The 18,235-nt window shown below is 38.2% G+C and overlaps 1 pseudogene; it reads right to left on the bottom strand.

The window, feature by feature from the left end:
- Positions 1-925: 925 nt before the first annotated feature.
- On the bottom strand, positions 926-1,853 carry LOC122898857 (annotated as a pseudogene).
- Between the last annotated feature and the right edge of the window lie 16,382 nt (positions 1,854-18,235).

Raw genomic sequence — 18,235 nt, 5'->3', positions numbered from 1 at the left:
GTTCCATTTGTCATAGGGACTCCTCAAGAGTCACGCATGTGAGTTAACAGAGGAATCGCATAGAAAAACATTAGGACACAGCGAGTATGAAGTGACAAAAGTTCTCTCCTTGACCAAACTCCAGTTGAGTGCTCTCAGCCCTCAACTTCAGTGCCAAAGACTTCACACCCTCAGCACAAATTATTTTGCCCACCCATTACATACACAGAGATACATATCCCACACCAAAAGACTTGAACAAGCCATAGCAAAATTTCTAACAGCTCAAGGCTGCATCCCTAGGATGACCCTAACCCCCTTAAAGTGGCTGCCTGAAAGAAACCTCCAGGTTGCCAAAAGAGTTTTTACCATTTTCTTTCTAGCTGGTACCTTATCAGGTAGGCCTCTGACCTTCCTTTCTTAGAGCATTTACATAAAGACTTACCATCATGAATTCTTCTTCTATGTATCTCTTACAACTCAGGATTGTCTTCTCAAATACCTTAAAATCATTCCTTTGAAATAGTATCATTAAAAGGGATAGTGTCCTCTCTCCCAGACACTGTGGTAGGAAGGACCTACTTCAATTATTGACAGCTAACAGACACAGCTGGCCTAATTACATTTACACTGGCCAACTCTTTATAATTTTTCATTTCTCTGGTTCTGTACAAGCCCCTTTTCTTCTTCCACCTCCTTCTTTCTTTCCTTTCCTCCTACCTTCCTTTTTTCCTTCCTTCCTTCTTTCACTGGGTACAATATACTTTATTGATGGTACATAAAAAGTTGGGGTCTCCAAGCTCCTCCCCTTCTCAAGGGACAGAAACTGCGCAGAGGTCTGGAGTTTCTCTGTGTGCTGGGGGATGAGCTATGGTAAGGACTTCGATGCAGCTGAGGACCTCTCTCTTCCTCTTGCTCTCACTGGGGTTGGTGGTCAAGGAGACTCTTACTCCTTGGAGGCCATTAGATCCATCACCTAGTTGCTGTAGCAAATTCACTGTCATACCAGGAAATGAGCTTGACAGAGTGGTCTTTGAGAGACATGCCAGGCCCAGGATTGAAAGTGGAAGACTGAGTGTCATTGTTAAAGTTGTAGGAGACAACCTGGTCCTCAGTGTAGCCCAGGAAGCCCTTGAGGAGGCCCTCTGATGCCTGCTTTACCACCTTCTTGATGTTATCATATTTGACAGCTTTCCCTAGGTGGCAGTCCAATTCACAACCAACACATTGGCATGAGGACACAGAAGTCCATGCCAGTGAGCTTCCCATTCAGTCTTGGTGGCACCAGAAGCAGGGATGATGCTCTGGGCAGCCATGCCATGGCTTTCCAGAGGGGCTGTCCACAGTTTTCTGGGAGCAGTGATGGCATAGACTATGGTCATGATTCCCTCCATGATACCAAAGTTGTCATGGATGTCCTTGGCCAGAGGGGCCAAGCAGTTGGTGGTGCAGGAGGCATTGCTGACAGTCTTGAGGGGGTTGTCACACTTCTCATGACTCATACCTATCACAATCATGGGGTTATCAGTAGAAGGGGTAGAGACAATGACCCTCTTGGATCTACCCTTATCCATGATTATGAAGACCCCAGTGGACTCCACAATACACTCAGCATCATTCCATTTGATGTTGGTGGGATCTCTCTCCTGGAATATGGAGATGGGATTTTCATTGATGACAAGTTTCCTATTCTCAGCCTTGACTGTACCATGGAATTTGCCATACATGGAATCATACTAGAAGATGTAGACTATACAGTTGAGGTCAATTAAGGGGTCATTGATAAAAACAATATCTACTTTGCTTGAGTTAAAAGCAGCCCTGGTGACCAGGCACCCAATATGGGCAAATCTGTTTATACCAACCTTCACCATTGTATCTCAGGGACACAGCTGGCACTGCACCAGAAGATGCGCTATCCATCAAACAGGGAGGAGCAGAGAGCCTGTTTGTCATTCTCCCTTTAAATGCCCAGTCACCTTTGTAAAAATTGAAGAAGAGCTTGATTTACACTGTACCATCTTTTTCTCTATTGTAATAGTGTATTAGTGATTTAAAACTCTTATTACCACTTTAACTACTGTCCAGATTTGTTTATTTTTGATAAAAATATCTGCTCATGCAATTATTTGTGCTTCAGGATCTGCTTAATCAAAACTATACACACAATTCCTAATTGATAGGTTATTGCTGGATATAACCAGTTATGTAGCATGAACTAATAGGTAACACCAACTTAATGAATGTAAGATCAAGTTATTTGTTGCTCTATTTTCAGGTGTTCAATGCCTATCATGATCTTGCTTCTACTAGGAAAACAGAAACTTTCAATCAAAAGGAGAACAGTTACTTGCAAAGTGGTCACAGCTTTCTTCTAAAACCTTAGAAACCTGTACTATCATTCTCTTTTACAAACTTTGTACTGTGTCTCCTGCCACAAATACTTTGGGCACAATTGGATTAGCTGTCATAAGGCCCATTGGAAGGCTGTTTCATAGGATCTGGCCCAGCTGAAAAGTCCTTTTTTTGCTGAGGCTCCCTTAAAGAATGAAATCCTCTTGAGTCATCTGGCAAATAATCAGAGTAGCCAACTTAAAAGTGGTGATAGTTTTCTCCAATATCCAAAGAAACCTACTGTAGCTCTTTCTTAGAGATTAGTGGGGCAAAGCACAGTAACTAGCCTTTTGCTTTGAATAGTATATCTTACCATGTACTATTTACCACAGAATATTCAGAAACTCCAAAGGTGGCAGACCATTGTATTTTCATGGTATTTACTGTCCAAACTTCAGCATGCCTACATGTCTTACCAAAAAAATCTAGCATCCTTGTTCTATAATTTCTTTCCACATGATATTATTAATATACCAAAACTGGATGATGCTGGCATTGTGAAATCAAGGTCCCTCTAGAATAAATTATAGCACAGAATCATATATTATAATTTTGAGATAAGTGCGTAGAAGTCTACTGTTATTTTTTTACCAGGTGAAAGCAAATAATTTTTGTTTTTGTCTGGTTGTTAGTATAGAAAAATGCTTTGACCATGTCAATAGCTGCATTCCAGGTGCTATTCCAAAGCTGGTATGATTTCTTCTTGAAATAAAACTGAATCCAGAATAGTAGTGGAGACTACAGGTAACATGTATTTAAATGAAGGAAAGTCTAGTGTTATTTTCCAAGGCCTGTTTCTTACTGTGCAGGTGATACAAGCTAACTGAATGAAGAAGGGAAAGGCATAACCACCAACCACTGGGAGTATGAATCCTTATTATTCTAAGTGATAAAGGAGAACAACTTTCATTTTTATTTTTATTTTTTCATTTTTTATTTTAAAGGCACAGAAAAGGCCCAGGAACATCTACTTAGGCAATTATAATAGATTTGGTGTATGGGTTATGACCCCAGTCTGTGAATCATTCCAGTTACTGATTATAATCATTTCGAGTATCAGTAGGAACTAAAGAAATAGCCACAAGATGTGTCTATAAACCCACTGGGCCTACTTTGAGTACACTCACAGTGAATATGCATTGTTATGGACTGAATTTATCCTCCACCCCAATGTAATGGTATTTGGAAGTGAGATATTTGGGAAATAATTAGGTCTAGATGAGGTCATGAAAGTGGCTTGAATCTGCTGGCACCTTGGTCTTAGATATCATGGTCTTCAGAACCATGAGAAGTAAATCTCTTCTTATTTCTAAAAAATATTTTATTTATTGATTTGAGAGGGGGAGAGAGAGAGCAGCAGAAGGTCCAGAGGTAGAGGAAGAAGCAAGCTTCCTGCTGAGCAACGAGCCTGACATGGGGTTCCATCCCAGGATGCTGAAATCATGGCGGAAGCTGATGGCAGACACTTAACTGACTAAGCTACCCAGATGCCCCCAAACAAATCTCTTCTTGTTTAAGCTACCCAGTCTTTGGTACTTTCTTACAACAGCCTGAGCAGAGTTGACTAAGATAACTATTAATTACCTGACATTCAATAACCCTAGCATTGTTACTGAATTGCAGAAATGGTTTAGTTTTAGCCAGCAGAGTCAACCTGGAATTAGTATCCAATTCTTAATGAAATGTCTAGGAATTTCTCCTCCTTTAGTATACAGTTGGCCTCCTAAATCGTGCAAGTCTCTTAGGAGAAGAGTAGCAATAGCCTGGATCTATTGACTGCTTACTATGTGCAAGGTATTTTTACATATATTAGTTTATTTAATCCCCTTATCCAATGATCATATAAACTCCACTGGAATCAGGGAACTCATTTCAAACACAGTAAAACACAAAACACAGTAGGACCACACCACAAAGGTCCTCAAAGTTCTACCAAGAAAAATTATCATTATGCTTTTAAATAACATTGAGTCTCTCCTTCCCAATTATTTCAATTAATAGCTGTATTGCAGTTTTGTGGGTTCCATCAGGAAATCTTTAGGAGTTAGAATCACCTATGATATATTTACTACAAAAATTTTCATAGTTTTTTTGATTTACCTTCTACTTTATTAACTTAAGGTATTTTTTCGCATCTTTACCTAATTTAGCATAGGCCAACCTTATGTGTAAATTTCAGTCAAGGAACTGAGAAAGCAATTACAGTTTCTGACTGATTCTAGCTGTTGACCTTAGGAACTAAAGAGCAATAGGTAGGAGCATGAAAAAATTGGCTCCCTTTGCATGGTACTTATCTAAGGGATCTTTCCCCCCCCAAGATTTTATTTATTTATTTGACAGGCAGAGATCACAAGTAGGCAGAGAGAGGGGGGAAGCAGGTTCCCTGTTGAGAAGAGAGCCGGATGTGGGGATACCAGGACTCTGGGATCATGACCTGGGCTGATCTTTTTTTTTGATCTTTCCCCCCTCCCCCCAAGATTTTATTTATTTATTTGACAGGCAGAGATCACAGGTAGGCAGAGAGGCAGGCAGAGAGAGGGGGGAAGCAGGCTCTCTGTTGAGAAGAGAGCTGGATGTGGGGATACCAGGACTCTGGGATCATGACCTGGGCTGAAGGCAGAGGCTTTAACCCACTGAGCCACCACCCAGGCACTGCTATCTAAGGGATCTTGAGGCAAGGCCTGAACTGGGACAGAGATTCTGTTTTGTTGTAAAGACACTCCAGGAGATTAGAGTATTTAGGGGCTCTCCCAAAGGCCTCCTTTTTAACTGGTGTTCTACTCTTTTCCATTCAATATGCTGCTACTAAGAAATCTGACAAAGACATGAATTCAACCTAATCTGAAATTCAGCAACCCAGAGCATCAGATAGGATGTTTTATTCTTGGTTATATCAGTCCTGTGGTTGCAACAAATACTTTTGACACAGACACAGAAAGTCTCCAATTCTCCTACTCTCTCCTGAGCCAAGAACTTAGGACTTGGATCTTATGAGTTTCTGTTGCTTAGCTCTCCTATATATCTGGAAGCAGTAGCCTTCCTTTTCTTCCTTAAGATCCCATCTTTCCTACTCATTCTATACCAAGAGCTACCTGTTTTTTTAAAGATCTTGTCTTCAATAGCCATTTCATTCTAGAGGATAATTTAAGTAACTCTTTCACATGCTGTGCCATTAACTACCAGAGTTCCCAGTTCTATACTATGTCTTCAGTGCTTTCAAACCCAACCAGCATAAACAACCCATTTACAAATTTTTATTTCTTTGATGGCTTGTTGCCTTTCCTGGCACCAAATACCATATTGGTCAGGATTATTAATTGCAAACATTAGAAAATATTCTGACATAAGGAGAAAATTAGTGTTTAAAGGGATATTATGGAGCTCAGATAAATTAGAGAAGGAACAGAGGACAAGATTCGGAAGACACAGGAACAATGACATCACACCATCTGTTCTGAAGAAGATATCATGGCCATGCTACTTGGAACTGATTGCCCTTAGGATTAGATGCCTGATATTCTACTCCCTTCCTTCCCCCAAGCATCAGAAAAAAACAAAGTCCCTGCCATTACATGTGCCAGAGTGTATATTCCTCTTTTCATGGTCACTTTTTCATAATACTAGATTTCTAATGTAAATGTCAAGTGAGTCCAAATAATTAGAAAAACTGAAGTCAGTGCCTTTATCTAAAATTACAAGAAAGTCTGGAATATAATTATTCCATCCTCTGCCTTGGAAAGAACAATTAATAATGTAAAAAATTACCAAAATATAGAGAGAAAGTTGGACCACAATAAATGACAAATATCTATTAGCTGGGCCATATGTTAAAATCACCTAAAATGATATGCTCAATCGGGTGGTAGTCATTACTCACAGTATTTCTGGATCTCTTTCTTTTCCTAGATAATAATTTGAAACTACACTTACCTCCCTCTAGAATTCAGCAGAGGTAAAATAACTTACCTTGGCTGATGGAGTATAAATGGAAGCAACAAGCATCACTTCAAGACAGACTCTTTCTGAGCTGATATGCCTTCTACATACTTCCTTGCCCTACCATGATGAACATGGAAGCCCCCAATAGATATGGTAGCATCATCACAAAATAAGGCTTTAGTCATCTTGGGTGTCTAACTGAATAATCTGAAAAAGCTCCCTTCTTGGCCTGCAATGGACAGGTAGCAAAAACAAAGAATAAAACTTGTTCTAATTCCCTGAAATTTTGCTGTGACATGTCCATGCTGACTGACAGAAGGTCAGATGTCTCTTCAATTGTACTCTTTATCTGATACATACCTAAGAGGTTGCAAGTCACAACACAGAGCTGTCACAAAAGTACTTCATTGAACATGTTCAGAGCTGAACTCATGAATTTTTCTATCAATTACTCTTCCTCCAGCATTTCCTTCATCGATAACACAAAACCATGTGTTTGCTCAATCTGAAAACACAAGAATCTTTCCTGCTTCTTTTCCATTTTCTACTACTTATGTGTTACCAATTTCCAAATACCATGATTTTCATTTCCTCTATTTCTATAGTTCTGAACCACTTCCAAAAGCTTAGTTCAAGAAACCATCATCTCTTATATGATTTAATGAAATAGGCTGATACTTACTTATGCTTATTTATCACTGTCTTACAACCTACCCTCCACTATAGTTAACATATTTTTTGTTGGTTTTTCAATATATCATTCCATACCTATAAATTCCTCCTTAAAACCCATCAAAGACTTCTCACTTCTTTTACCATAAAATTGAGATTTCTGGCTGAGATCTTTAAAGTTCTGCCTGGTCTAGACTTTTGCTCACCATAGTTTCACTCTCTTATCTAGAAGTATTGACTGGCATTCAGTTCTTAAGATGTGCTATTCTCTTTCCCACCTCATAGTTTATGTTCCTATGATTTCTTCTATTTGTAGACTTTTCCAAAACTACTCCATTACATCCATTCCTACTGTGACCACCACTATCTTGCTACATCTGCCCACTCTCCTTTCTAATGCCGATGCATTCCTTCCATCTTTGCTGAACACTATTGCCTTAGGAAACATGCCTTTTTTTCTTTGATCCTTTGGTTACATTCCTCCAGAGAAATTCATAGTTAAAGTTCACTCTTGCCTTCCTGTTTTACAATTCATTTGGGGTTTGTTTTCCTAAATGAGTGTTTAGGAAATGATGAAGTAAATATTGGCTTGTTTGCCATTGTTTCTTTAATGCCTAACACAATAGAGGTAAGACATCAGTAATATTTTTTCAAATGAAGGTTCAAAGTTGAATAAACAAATGAGTGACTCCTAGATGCTTTCACACCCTCATCATATTTCCAGGGTTTTTTTCTTGTTTGTTTTTTGTGGTTTTGTTTGTTTATTTTTTGGTTGTTCCACCAACTTAAGTCTATGTTTAGCTTTTTTTGACTTGGAAAATTTTTAAAAATGCCCAGTTGTTTGTTGTTTATATCACATTATCTGCCCATCTGTTTGTATTTTTTTTGTTTGTTCTACTTATATTCAGCTTATTGCTTGCATTGAGAATCATTTTAGTTTCAATCTTCTTAATTGTTTGGAAACCAGGGGTTGGTCTGTTTATTTTTCATACCTCATGCTGACACAGAATCCTGACGTGTTTTTGGATTCAGGTATAGCAAAAACTATTAAATGTCCTCTACATCTGGGGAGATAGAGAAGAAAACCAAAAATTCTGATACTTTGGGTCCCCCCCCCTTCAAATTAAAAGAAAACCTGTTTTGGAAAAAAAATATCTGCAGCTTAATCCATGTGAATATTCTAATCCTTACATCCAGAAAGCATTTCCACAAATCACTCAAATAGTAAAGCCTATATTTGGAATAACATCTATTTGAAAATCACTTTGAGTATTTAATATGACTGATAATATCTTGTTAATAAAAATTCCATTGTTTAAGTAGAATCCAGCTACATAATCTTTTTATATAACAATCTAAGAAATGAGATAGAAAGTAGAACAGACAAATTTTTATATAGATTAAGTTGTGCATATGTGTCTGAAGCATAATGCACTGACGGGATATAGGAAAGGATATTTAAAAGCCTATTCAAATAGTGATTTATGAGTCTTCCAGGATATTTGGTCTCCAATCAATAAATCATGAGCCATTGGGGTTTCTTAATGAGCACCATGTTTGGGATAGATAGTAGCAATCTGGCAGGTCCCACAGGTGATTTTTTAAAGTGAATCCAAATTCTTCACAGATTTCTCTTACCTTCCATCACAGTGTATTTTTGAAGGGTGCATGGGAGTTGCATAATGTGTTTCCCCATACCATGTTGAAAAACTGAGAAAACTGCTATAAAATGCAAATTTAAGGGCATCAATGGATTTTCTCTTGAAGCTGCCTGGATATTGTTCAGAGAAATAAAGCAACAGCACACACTGTATCAAAGAGAAAAAAAGAGGACTTAAAAAGCAATTGCAGTATGGTCTTCTGGCACATTTTAAAAGGGCACTTTGGTGTAATTAAAGAATGATCTGCAATGATTTTTTTTTTCTATATGAAGAGAATTTTAGAAAACACACAGCTTTGGGGGGCAAATATATGATTTGGACATTACTTGGATCTTTATTGTGGACCATACAACTTGCCTAGCATCACACCCGGCCAAAGATCTTTTCAAGGATTTTATTCCAAGTAAAGGTTTGCAGCCTGGTATTCCATGGTATTATAGTTATAAACTGAAATCTCTTAAAACCTCTCTCATCTATAGAGAGAAATTTAAAATCTCACTAGTACAACTACTTTGCTTATTATATTTCACCACACTCAGGGAAGATCCATTTTGTGCTTCTTCTGTTGGGATATGTGTCACTACCCAGAAACAAGAACTCTTCTAGAAACAGGGCATACATCTCAGTATGTGTATGAACCATGTTATCTCCGATTCTTTGACTTCCGGGCCCTTGCTGACCTGGGAGAGACTGCCTCTCCCTTGGCCAGCCAGGGCTTAGAGATAGTATACCACTTGCCTGAGAAAACATCTTTTCATATGCAAACCAACTAACTGAAAGTCCACACCTGCCACCTCCTTTATGGGGCTCTCACAAGGCTTTCCCACTCCAGGCCACTATCCATGTGCCCCAATCACCTGAGGGCTAGGCTAGCTACTCTATACCCTAAAGCCCGCTGCAATTATCCAAACTAGCCAATCCTAAACCTACTTACTCTGCCTCACCCGTTTCTTACTACGGAAACCACAATGGCTCAGTGGGTTAAAGCCTCTGCCTTTGGCTCAGGTCACCATCCTGGGATGCTGGGATCGAGCCCCGCGTTGGGCTCTCTGCTCAGCAGGGAGCCTGCTTCCTCCTCTCTGCCTACTTGTGATCTGTCAAATAAATAAATCTTTAAAAAAAAAAAAAAAGATTATTACCCATGTTTTCCCCTACTCTCTCTGCCCCCTATCTGACCCTGGTGCTTCCTCACACAGCCCTCTATGGCAAGGTATGTGCTCTGTCCTCTTGGGATCTTTCAATTTAACAGACTACTTTTTTTAGAGCAATTTTTCTCTGATGTATTGACCTTACCATACTTGAATAATAATAAATCCTATGTTTAAAAACAATATTGTTTTTAAACAATATTCCCAGGTTGCACAATATGCCCAGATACTAATGGTCATTCATTTTGGTCTGAGTGAGCATTTCAGTTCTGGGTGGTTTGAAAGGTACCAGTGAGTTTTCTAAATCAAACTGTGCTTAACCTCCTCAAATTTATCCTAGTCATTTTAACTAGATTAAGGAATGACATTATTTGAGAGGGGTAACATAGTTATCTTCCCTTAGCGATATCTCATGAGAAAATCATCTCAACTCAGGCATCTAGCAGAACAGAGGTGTAGAGAAGAATGGGTTGTAATACGTGCGTTTATATATGAGTAATGAAGATGGAAATACCCTGATATGTGACCCCTTAGCAGCCACGGGGCTAACTAGAGGAGGGAGGAGTAGGAAAAAAGAGGGTGTAGGAGCACCAGGCACACTTCTGACAGTTTCACAATTTTAAATAAAGCCCAACCCTGGCATTATGTTATCTCCAGACATTTTCTCATTCACAATTTGATATTTTCCTAAAATCATTCTTTTTTTAAATAACACAGCCATCTAGTTTTTTGTTTTTGTTTTAAATATTTTATCTATTTATTTGAAAGAGAGAGCACAAGCAGGAGGAAACACAGAAGGAGATGGAGGAGACAAGCAGATTCCAGCTGAACAGGGAGACAGAAATGGAGATTGATTCCAGGAGCCTGAGAACATGACCTGACTCAACATCAAACACTTAACTGACAGTGCCACCCAGGTGTCCTCCAAAGCCATCTGTTTTTATAAGAAGAGATATTTTACAATTGGTACATTTTGATTAGCTGACCTAAGGTGCCTTACCCTCACTCAAATGGAAAAAAAAAAATTAAAGTGAAAATGTCTTACCCATATGAGGTAAAACTTGCACCACAACTCAGCTCTCAGGATAGGTTCAAGGCTCTGGTGATTCAAAAGAAGCAGGCAACTCAGTGTTCAAGTCTAAATTTAAGAGCTTTCTGGAACTCAGAAGCCAATAACAAAGGTTCTCACACTCATTTTAGCAATTTCAGTGAAGATTTCCTGGTTTGATCAACTTCCATGAACACATTGTAAAGTACATCCTACCTGACCCACATACTCTATTCTCAACAAAGAAGTCTGAGTGATCCCCTATATGAAGTCATATCACTCCTATGCTCAGAATTTTCCATCGTTCAGGACACCTGGGTAACTCAGTCAGTTAAGCATCTGCCTTCTGTTCAGGTCATGATCTCTGGGTCCCAAAATCAAGCCCAACGTTGGGCTCCCTGCTCAGCAGGGAGCCTGCTTCTCTCTCTTCCTCTGCCTCTCTCCCGGCTTGTGCACTCTCTCACTCTCTCTCTTACTTCTCTCTCAAATAAATAAAGAAAATCTTAAAGAAAAAATTCTCCAGGGCGCCTGGGTGGATCAGTGGGTTAAGCTGCTGCCTTCGGCTCAGGTCATGATCTCAGGGTCCTGGGATCGAGTTCCGCATCGGGCTCTCTGCTCAGCAAGGAGCCTGCTTCCTCCTCTCTCTCTGCCTACTTGTGATCTCTCTCTGTCAAATAAATAAATAAAATATTTTAAAAAAATTCTCCAGTGTCCTATACATACTGGAATAAAAGACAATATCCTTACACTACCTATAAGGTGCTCTACTTTTGGATGCCCATGGTCTGTCTGACCCTATTTCTTTTCACTGTCCTCCTTACTTCCTTTCTCCAGTCACTCTGTCCTCCTTACTGTTCTAGAGTATTCTGGGTATGCCCTTTCCTCAGGTCTTCTCCACTGTTGCTTTCTATATTTGAGCATTCTCTTCTTAAATATCCATTTGTGCCCAGGAAGTTGAAAATGGTTAGAGACAAACTCAGCTCTACGTTCCCAAAAAACACACAAATGCTGCCTTCTCTGGAAGCCCTGCTCAGGCCACCCTACATTAACTTGCAAGTTTCTCCTTAACACACATCACCAAATTTCTTCTCTGCTTTATTATTCTTAATATTTACCAACTTCTTACATACCATATATTTCATTTATTTTCTTATTTCCTATCTACACCTACTAGTATATATGACACTAAAGGGAAGGGTTTTGGGGTTTTTTGCTCCTTGTCTCATGTTCCATATAAAGCATGCTAAACAGTGCCTGACTTATATAGGCTTTAGAAATATAAGTTTAATAGAATAAGTGAAAGACAGTGTGATAGATGCTTGAAATATAGTTAGGCATGAGTAGCTATTACCATCTTTCTTGTTAAGATTTTATTTATTTATTTATTTGACAGAGAAAGAATGAGCAAGCAGGCTCCCCATTGAGCAGGAACCACCCCCTGCCACAGCCCCACAACATGGGACTTGATCCCAGGACCCTGGGATCATGACCTGAACTGAAGGCAGATGCTTAACTGACTGAGCCACCCAGATGCCCAGCTATTACTATCCTTAAGGAACTCTAAAATACAGGTGGGCAGCAGAACAAATGTTTTAATTAATCCTTTATCTTCAGTGCACACTTGTAAATCCAAGTTGTTAGAAGAAGGAAGAGTGACTTGTACCAAAGTCGTAGTGCTGATGGCAGTTAGAGCTCCAAGGACGAAAAACAAAATGTCACTATATTTTGGAGGAGGTAGCACCTCTCCTGGCCACAAAAGGATGACAATGACATGAAATCGTTTTAAATATGACAAATGGGCATTCAGATCAGCCAGACATAGCCTCATTTTAAATACTCACAACAATTCAAAATTCAGAGGGATAAAGATTTCTTTATAAGAATTCTGTAGAAATGCTCTAAATAGTGCTCCTGATCTATTTAAAATCTTTAAAATTGAAATAAAAAATTTAAAACTCCTTGCTCTAGTTTTCATTTCCTGAGTTCCTAACCATGTGTCAGGCACTGTGCTTGGAGCTGGTAGAGATTAAAGGATAAAGAGGACGGAAGCTCAGGCCTGTGCGGAGTACACCAGTCTGCTCACGAATAATTTTAATAGAATGACAAAAGGGCTCGTTCCTTGAAACTACTTAATATCATAAACTCATTAAGATGGCATGCAAATTCTTTGTAGAGATTCTTGTCACCACTAAGTTTAGGAGAAAGCGCAGAAAGTAAGGCATCATCTGGCATTAGAACCACTCCTGTTTTTTCCCAATGTTTAGCCTCAAAGAAACTCCACTGCTCTAACTCAGTCCTCTAACATCAACACCTACCATACCTGTACCTTCTAGGTATGCTGCAGTTAATTTCTCCCAAGTATACCAGTCCCTGAGTTAATTTAATTCATCATGTTATTGGGATCCTACCTTTCATGAAATTCCTATTCCTCCTTTCCTTATCAGTCAAATCCCTGGTTATCTTTTATACCCTATTCACATATTTTATCAGTCAATTTTTCCCTGAGTTCCCCAGCTTGTTGGTCACTCTACTTGCTCATCTATGCTTTCATAATTTGTAAAATCATTTAACTAGTATTAATTGAGTACTTTCTGTGTGCTGGACCCATTTCTAGAGGCTGGGTATGCAAATGTAAAGAAAACAGCAAGAAAAATCCCTTCCTGCCTGATATAAAAAATCTGAGATGTGGATTGTATCATAAAGAAATAAATACATCATCAATAGTGATAAATGCTAGGAAAAATAAAGTGGTACAACATCATACATTTTCCCTGACTTCCCCATTACCATAGAAGGGATGGAGAACTTCAAAAGGACTCTGAAAAAAATGGCATTTGGGCAGAGATTTGATGCGAGTGGATCATTAAAAAATCCAGTGGAAAATTACTTCAGGCAGAAACACTTGCAAAGGCCCTGAGGCAAGAAGACATTTGGGAGCTCTAAGAGCAAGTAGGTCAGTGTGTCCTGAACAACGTGATGATGGGGAGAGCAGAAGGAGAGAGTTGAACCAAATCATGTAGTCTTTCAGGTTATGATCTTACTATGGTCAGGACTTTGGGATTTATTTTAAGCATTATGAGAGCCCACAGAAAGGTTTGGACACAGGAATGACATGGTCTAATCCTGCAAGTGTAATCTGGCCGCTCTGTATAGAACAGATCATAGGGGTCAGGAGTGGAAGCAGCAAGATGAATTAAGAGGGGGATTAGTATGCTGAGAGGTAATGGTGGCACTTATTTTATATTTACTTATTTTTTTTAATGTAAACTGCTTAAAGATGGACCTTGATTTATTCATTTTTTATTGCCAGTATCTAGCAAATGCCTGTTATATACTAGATGTTCAAAATGTACTTACAGAAGGAAGTAAGGAAGAAAAGAAGGAATGGTTAAAAAAAAAAAGCAAATAAAAGGTTTTAGGATTATTGAATCTAGTTAAAAGAAATTCAGATGTGAAAGCATTCCTTTTTCCAAACAGCAATACAAAAAGAAAAGTCCTCATTATTTCTTCAGTGAAAAGGACAAATTTGTGGGGCGCCTAGGTGGCTCAGTGGGTTAGGCTGCTGCCTTCAGCTCAGGTCATGATCTCAAGTCCTGGGATCGAGCCCCGCATCGGGCTCTCTGCTCAGCAGGGAGCCTGCTTCCTCCTCTCTCTCTCTGCCTGCCTCTCTGCCTACTTGTGATCTCTCTCTGTCAAATAAATAAATAAATAAATCTCTAAAAAGAAAAAGAAAAAGAAAACAAAAAAGAAAAGGACAAATTTGTTTTTATACTTAAAAAAATTGAAAATGTTAGATCCTACTCATGTCCCAATGCTAAATGAATATGCAATCATGAAGAAGACTATTCTGCAAAGACTGACCAGTTGGTTTTAAGGAACGAATTGTTCATAGGAAATAGGAAGGAAAATGGCTTCTATTTTTTGGAGATGGGTAATATCTTTAATAGGATAGAAATAATTATCTCCCCCCTTCTCTTTTAGTGCATGGCACTATGCTCTCTTGGGCTTTCAGAAAGTTAAGGTCATGGAGCAGATGGTCCATTATTAGGGTAGAGTAAAACAAGATAAATCTCTCATCTGAAATTAGTTTAACTTGGGAAGAAAATTTGCACTTTCACAGATGTACTTGAAGTTGGCACAAAAATGAGAACATGTTGAATTTAAATCAATTTTGCTTGTCCCTTATGTTTTCTGTTACATTAGTCAAATGCTTTTCTGCTGTATTTGGCAAAATCAAAATGAGGAATAAACTTTAATCTTAATATAATTATTAATCATCCAAAAGTCATTTTAAGCAAGATGGTATTTGGTAATTTATTTAACAACCCCAATTCAGGCCCTGCTACAAGAAATTTGACATTGGATCAGTTTCACTCATAAATCAGTCTTGGATGGGACAATCAGGAAAAATGGGGAAGTCTCATGGTATCTGAGTCACTTGACTATATAGTAAAATTCAAAAAAAAAATCAAAGCATGTGATTCACCTTGCCTAGAAATGTGGTAACAATGTCCTGATAAGTAATTTCAGATGGCTATGATGTCTTTCAGAAGTTGGGATTAAAAACATACCTACACTCAGACATAGGCTTAAAGGGCACATCCTGGGATGTCTAAGCATATACTAGACATTCAGGAAACTTCCACTTGGAATATCCTTAGTCCCTGGCACCTTATTTCCAAGTTTTATTTTTACATTGCCTTGTGGGATCACAAGGTTGGTAAATAGTAATTCTATTTTTGAGTTGTTCAGGTGGAAAGCATTGGGGTCTCTAAATCCTATTTATCTCACATAATCCACATCTAATTGATCAATACATCCTGTCAGCTCCACCTTAAAATATATCCAAAATCTTCCTACTTCTCACCCCTCCATTGCCATCATTATCTCTCTCCTGTATTATTGCAGAAGCTTCTTAATTGTCTTCCTGCTTCTACCCTCATGCCCCCCTTAGCAGCCACAGGGATGCAGTTTAAAACATAAATTGCACTATATCCCTCCTCTTCTCAAATTTCCCAAACGGTTTTCTTTCTTTTTTTTTTTTTTTTAAAGATTTTATTTATTTATTTGACAGAGAGAAATCACAAGTAGATGGAGAGGCAGGCAGAGAGAGAGAGGGAAGCAGGCTCCCTGCTGGGCAGAGAGCTGGATGCGGGACTCGATCCCAGGACCCTGAGATCATGACCTGAGCCGAAGGCAGAGGCTTAACCCACTGAGCCACCCAGGCGCCCCCCCAAACGATTTTCTATCAGAGTAAGAGACAAAGTCAAGAGAATCAAACGGTTTTCTATCAGAGTAAGAGACAAAGTCAAGAGAATATATGGTCCTGTGTAATCTGTGTTCTCAAGACCCTGTCATCTTTCTCACCTCATCTCCTATGACTTCTCCCTTATTCATTCTGCATCAGCCATACTGGCCTCCTCATTGTCTCTGACATAAACCAAATATGCCCTTGCCTCAGGACCTTTGCATGTGCTGTTCTCTTTCTGAAGTGTTTCTCTCCAGGCGTTTACACAGCCCTCTCCTTTATCTCCTTCAGGATTTTATTGAAATGTCATCCTATCAGTTTGGCCACCCTCTCTAAAATTACAATACAACACCACACACGTTTATCTTTCCTTTTTGCTGTATTTTCTTCCTAGTATTCATTCCATCATAATAGATTGTATGTTTTATATATCTTGTCTTTCCCCCCACTAGAATAGAAGCTTTAAGAGGGAAGAGATTTTTCTATGTTTACTATTATACCCTCCAGCAACTAGAAGAGTGCCTGGCACTCATTAAGAATTCAATAAATATTTGAATCACAATAAATGAATCACTTATTTTTTTTATTATTTTGGATTCTCCCTAGCCAAATAATTTTGTTTATAAATATATAAATTTTGTTTATAAATAAAAATCTAGATGGCTTAATTTAGCGTTTTGGCCAGATAGAGTATTTGTGAAAATCCTTGGTCCTTTGCCTTCAGCCATAAAATGAAATAATAAAATAATAAAAATACCACAAATATGGAAAGTATGAAATTTAGCATGAGGAAAAGAAGTATAATTGGTGGACAGGTTACTAAATTAAGAGGCTTAAGATCCATGAGCCTTTATTATAACTTAGGTAAATCTCAGAAACTAGAATGGAATACTCAGAAGAGGTAAAAACCAAGCTTTTATCTCATACCTCTACTTCTATATGTTAGACAATTGACTCAGTCTCTGTCAGTTTCTTCATCCATAGTGATAAAGCCAAACTAGCTGACTTCTTAAGCTCTTTTCCTAAGCTCCACTGCCACAATTGCTTATTTACTTATAAAAGTAAAGACTTTTTTTTTTTTAAATAACAGAACTAATATGAGAAAGGCTTCACCGTTAAAAAGGAATTTACAGTAAGAATACTGGGGATTTTACAAAAAATGTTAAATATTGAAGACACAACTCTTTAGAAAGGATGAAACTGGGCCTTGGGCTTATAGAATCAAAAGTTTGAGGGTCTTTAACTAGAGTTCCACCATTAAAGTGAACTCAGTTCACATTCTTAAAGGAAGGAGTGTTTGTCAGATATTAACCCCCATCCAATCAGATATTGCGAGAGAACCTAGCCAGTCTCTGAAAGTTTTATTTTAGGGTTTATTTGAAAAATAATAAAAATATATTTTTAAGTATATACATATTCATGTTCACATGTGTGAATGCTTATTTATCCTCTCCCTTAAAACACAACATAAGCAAGTACAGTAAGTCCTATCGTTTACTTGACATCTTAAAATATTATCCATTCTTTATGTTAGGATAAGTTTCTTTCATCCCTTCATAATACAAAGTTTGCCAAGCTTATACAGTGCTGGGCTGATCTGGAATAGATTTTGAATTCCTGTCAAACTTGATTCAAGAATCTTGAATTCTTGTCAATCTTTTGGCAAACTAAGTTTAATTTGTAAATAAAAGGAAAAAAAAAATCATTGAAACCTGTTTTGAGAGGCAGATTTCTATTCTGATTTCCCTGAACCAGATATTTGGAGTCTCTGTAGACTTATTCTGATTTCTAAATTTATTCTACTGATATTTATTTCCTAGATAACACTGGTAGAAATTAAATGGTTCACTGCTTTGGGGGAAATTTTACTCTTTGCTCAATAGTTTATATTTAAGGTACTTTTTCCTCCCTTGCTTTTCCTTCATCTGACAAGCTCCAGGCAGAATTTAAAGCAAGAATCCAATATACCTAAATGTTATAGTAATAAGATAGAAATGGGCTTTCCACAGAATCTTTCTTTAAAATTTATTGTTCACCAGTGCCCTCTCTTATCCCAATAAGTTTAATGAAATATATAGGTAGTGTCTTCCCAACAGAAGACTCCAAAAAACTGGGAAACTCAACAATATAAGATTTAAATCACATG

The sequence above is a fragment of the Neovison vison genome, chromosome 1 (genome assembly GCF_020171115.1).
Source record: "Neovison vison isolate M4711 chromosome 1, ASM_NN_V1, whole genome shotgun sequence".
NCBI classification, from domain to species: domain Eukaryota; kingdom Metazoa; phylum Chordata; class Mammalia; order Carnivora; family Mustelidae; genus Neogale; species Neogale vison.
The sequence above is the reverse complement of the archived record's forward strand: the minus strand, read 5'-3'. Positions and strand labels throughout refer to the sequence as shown.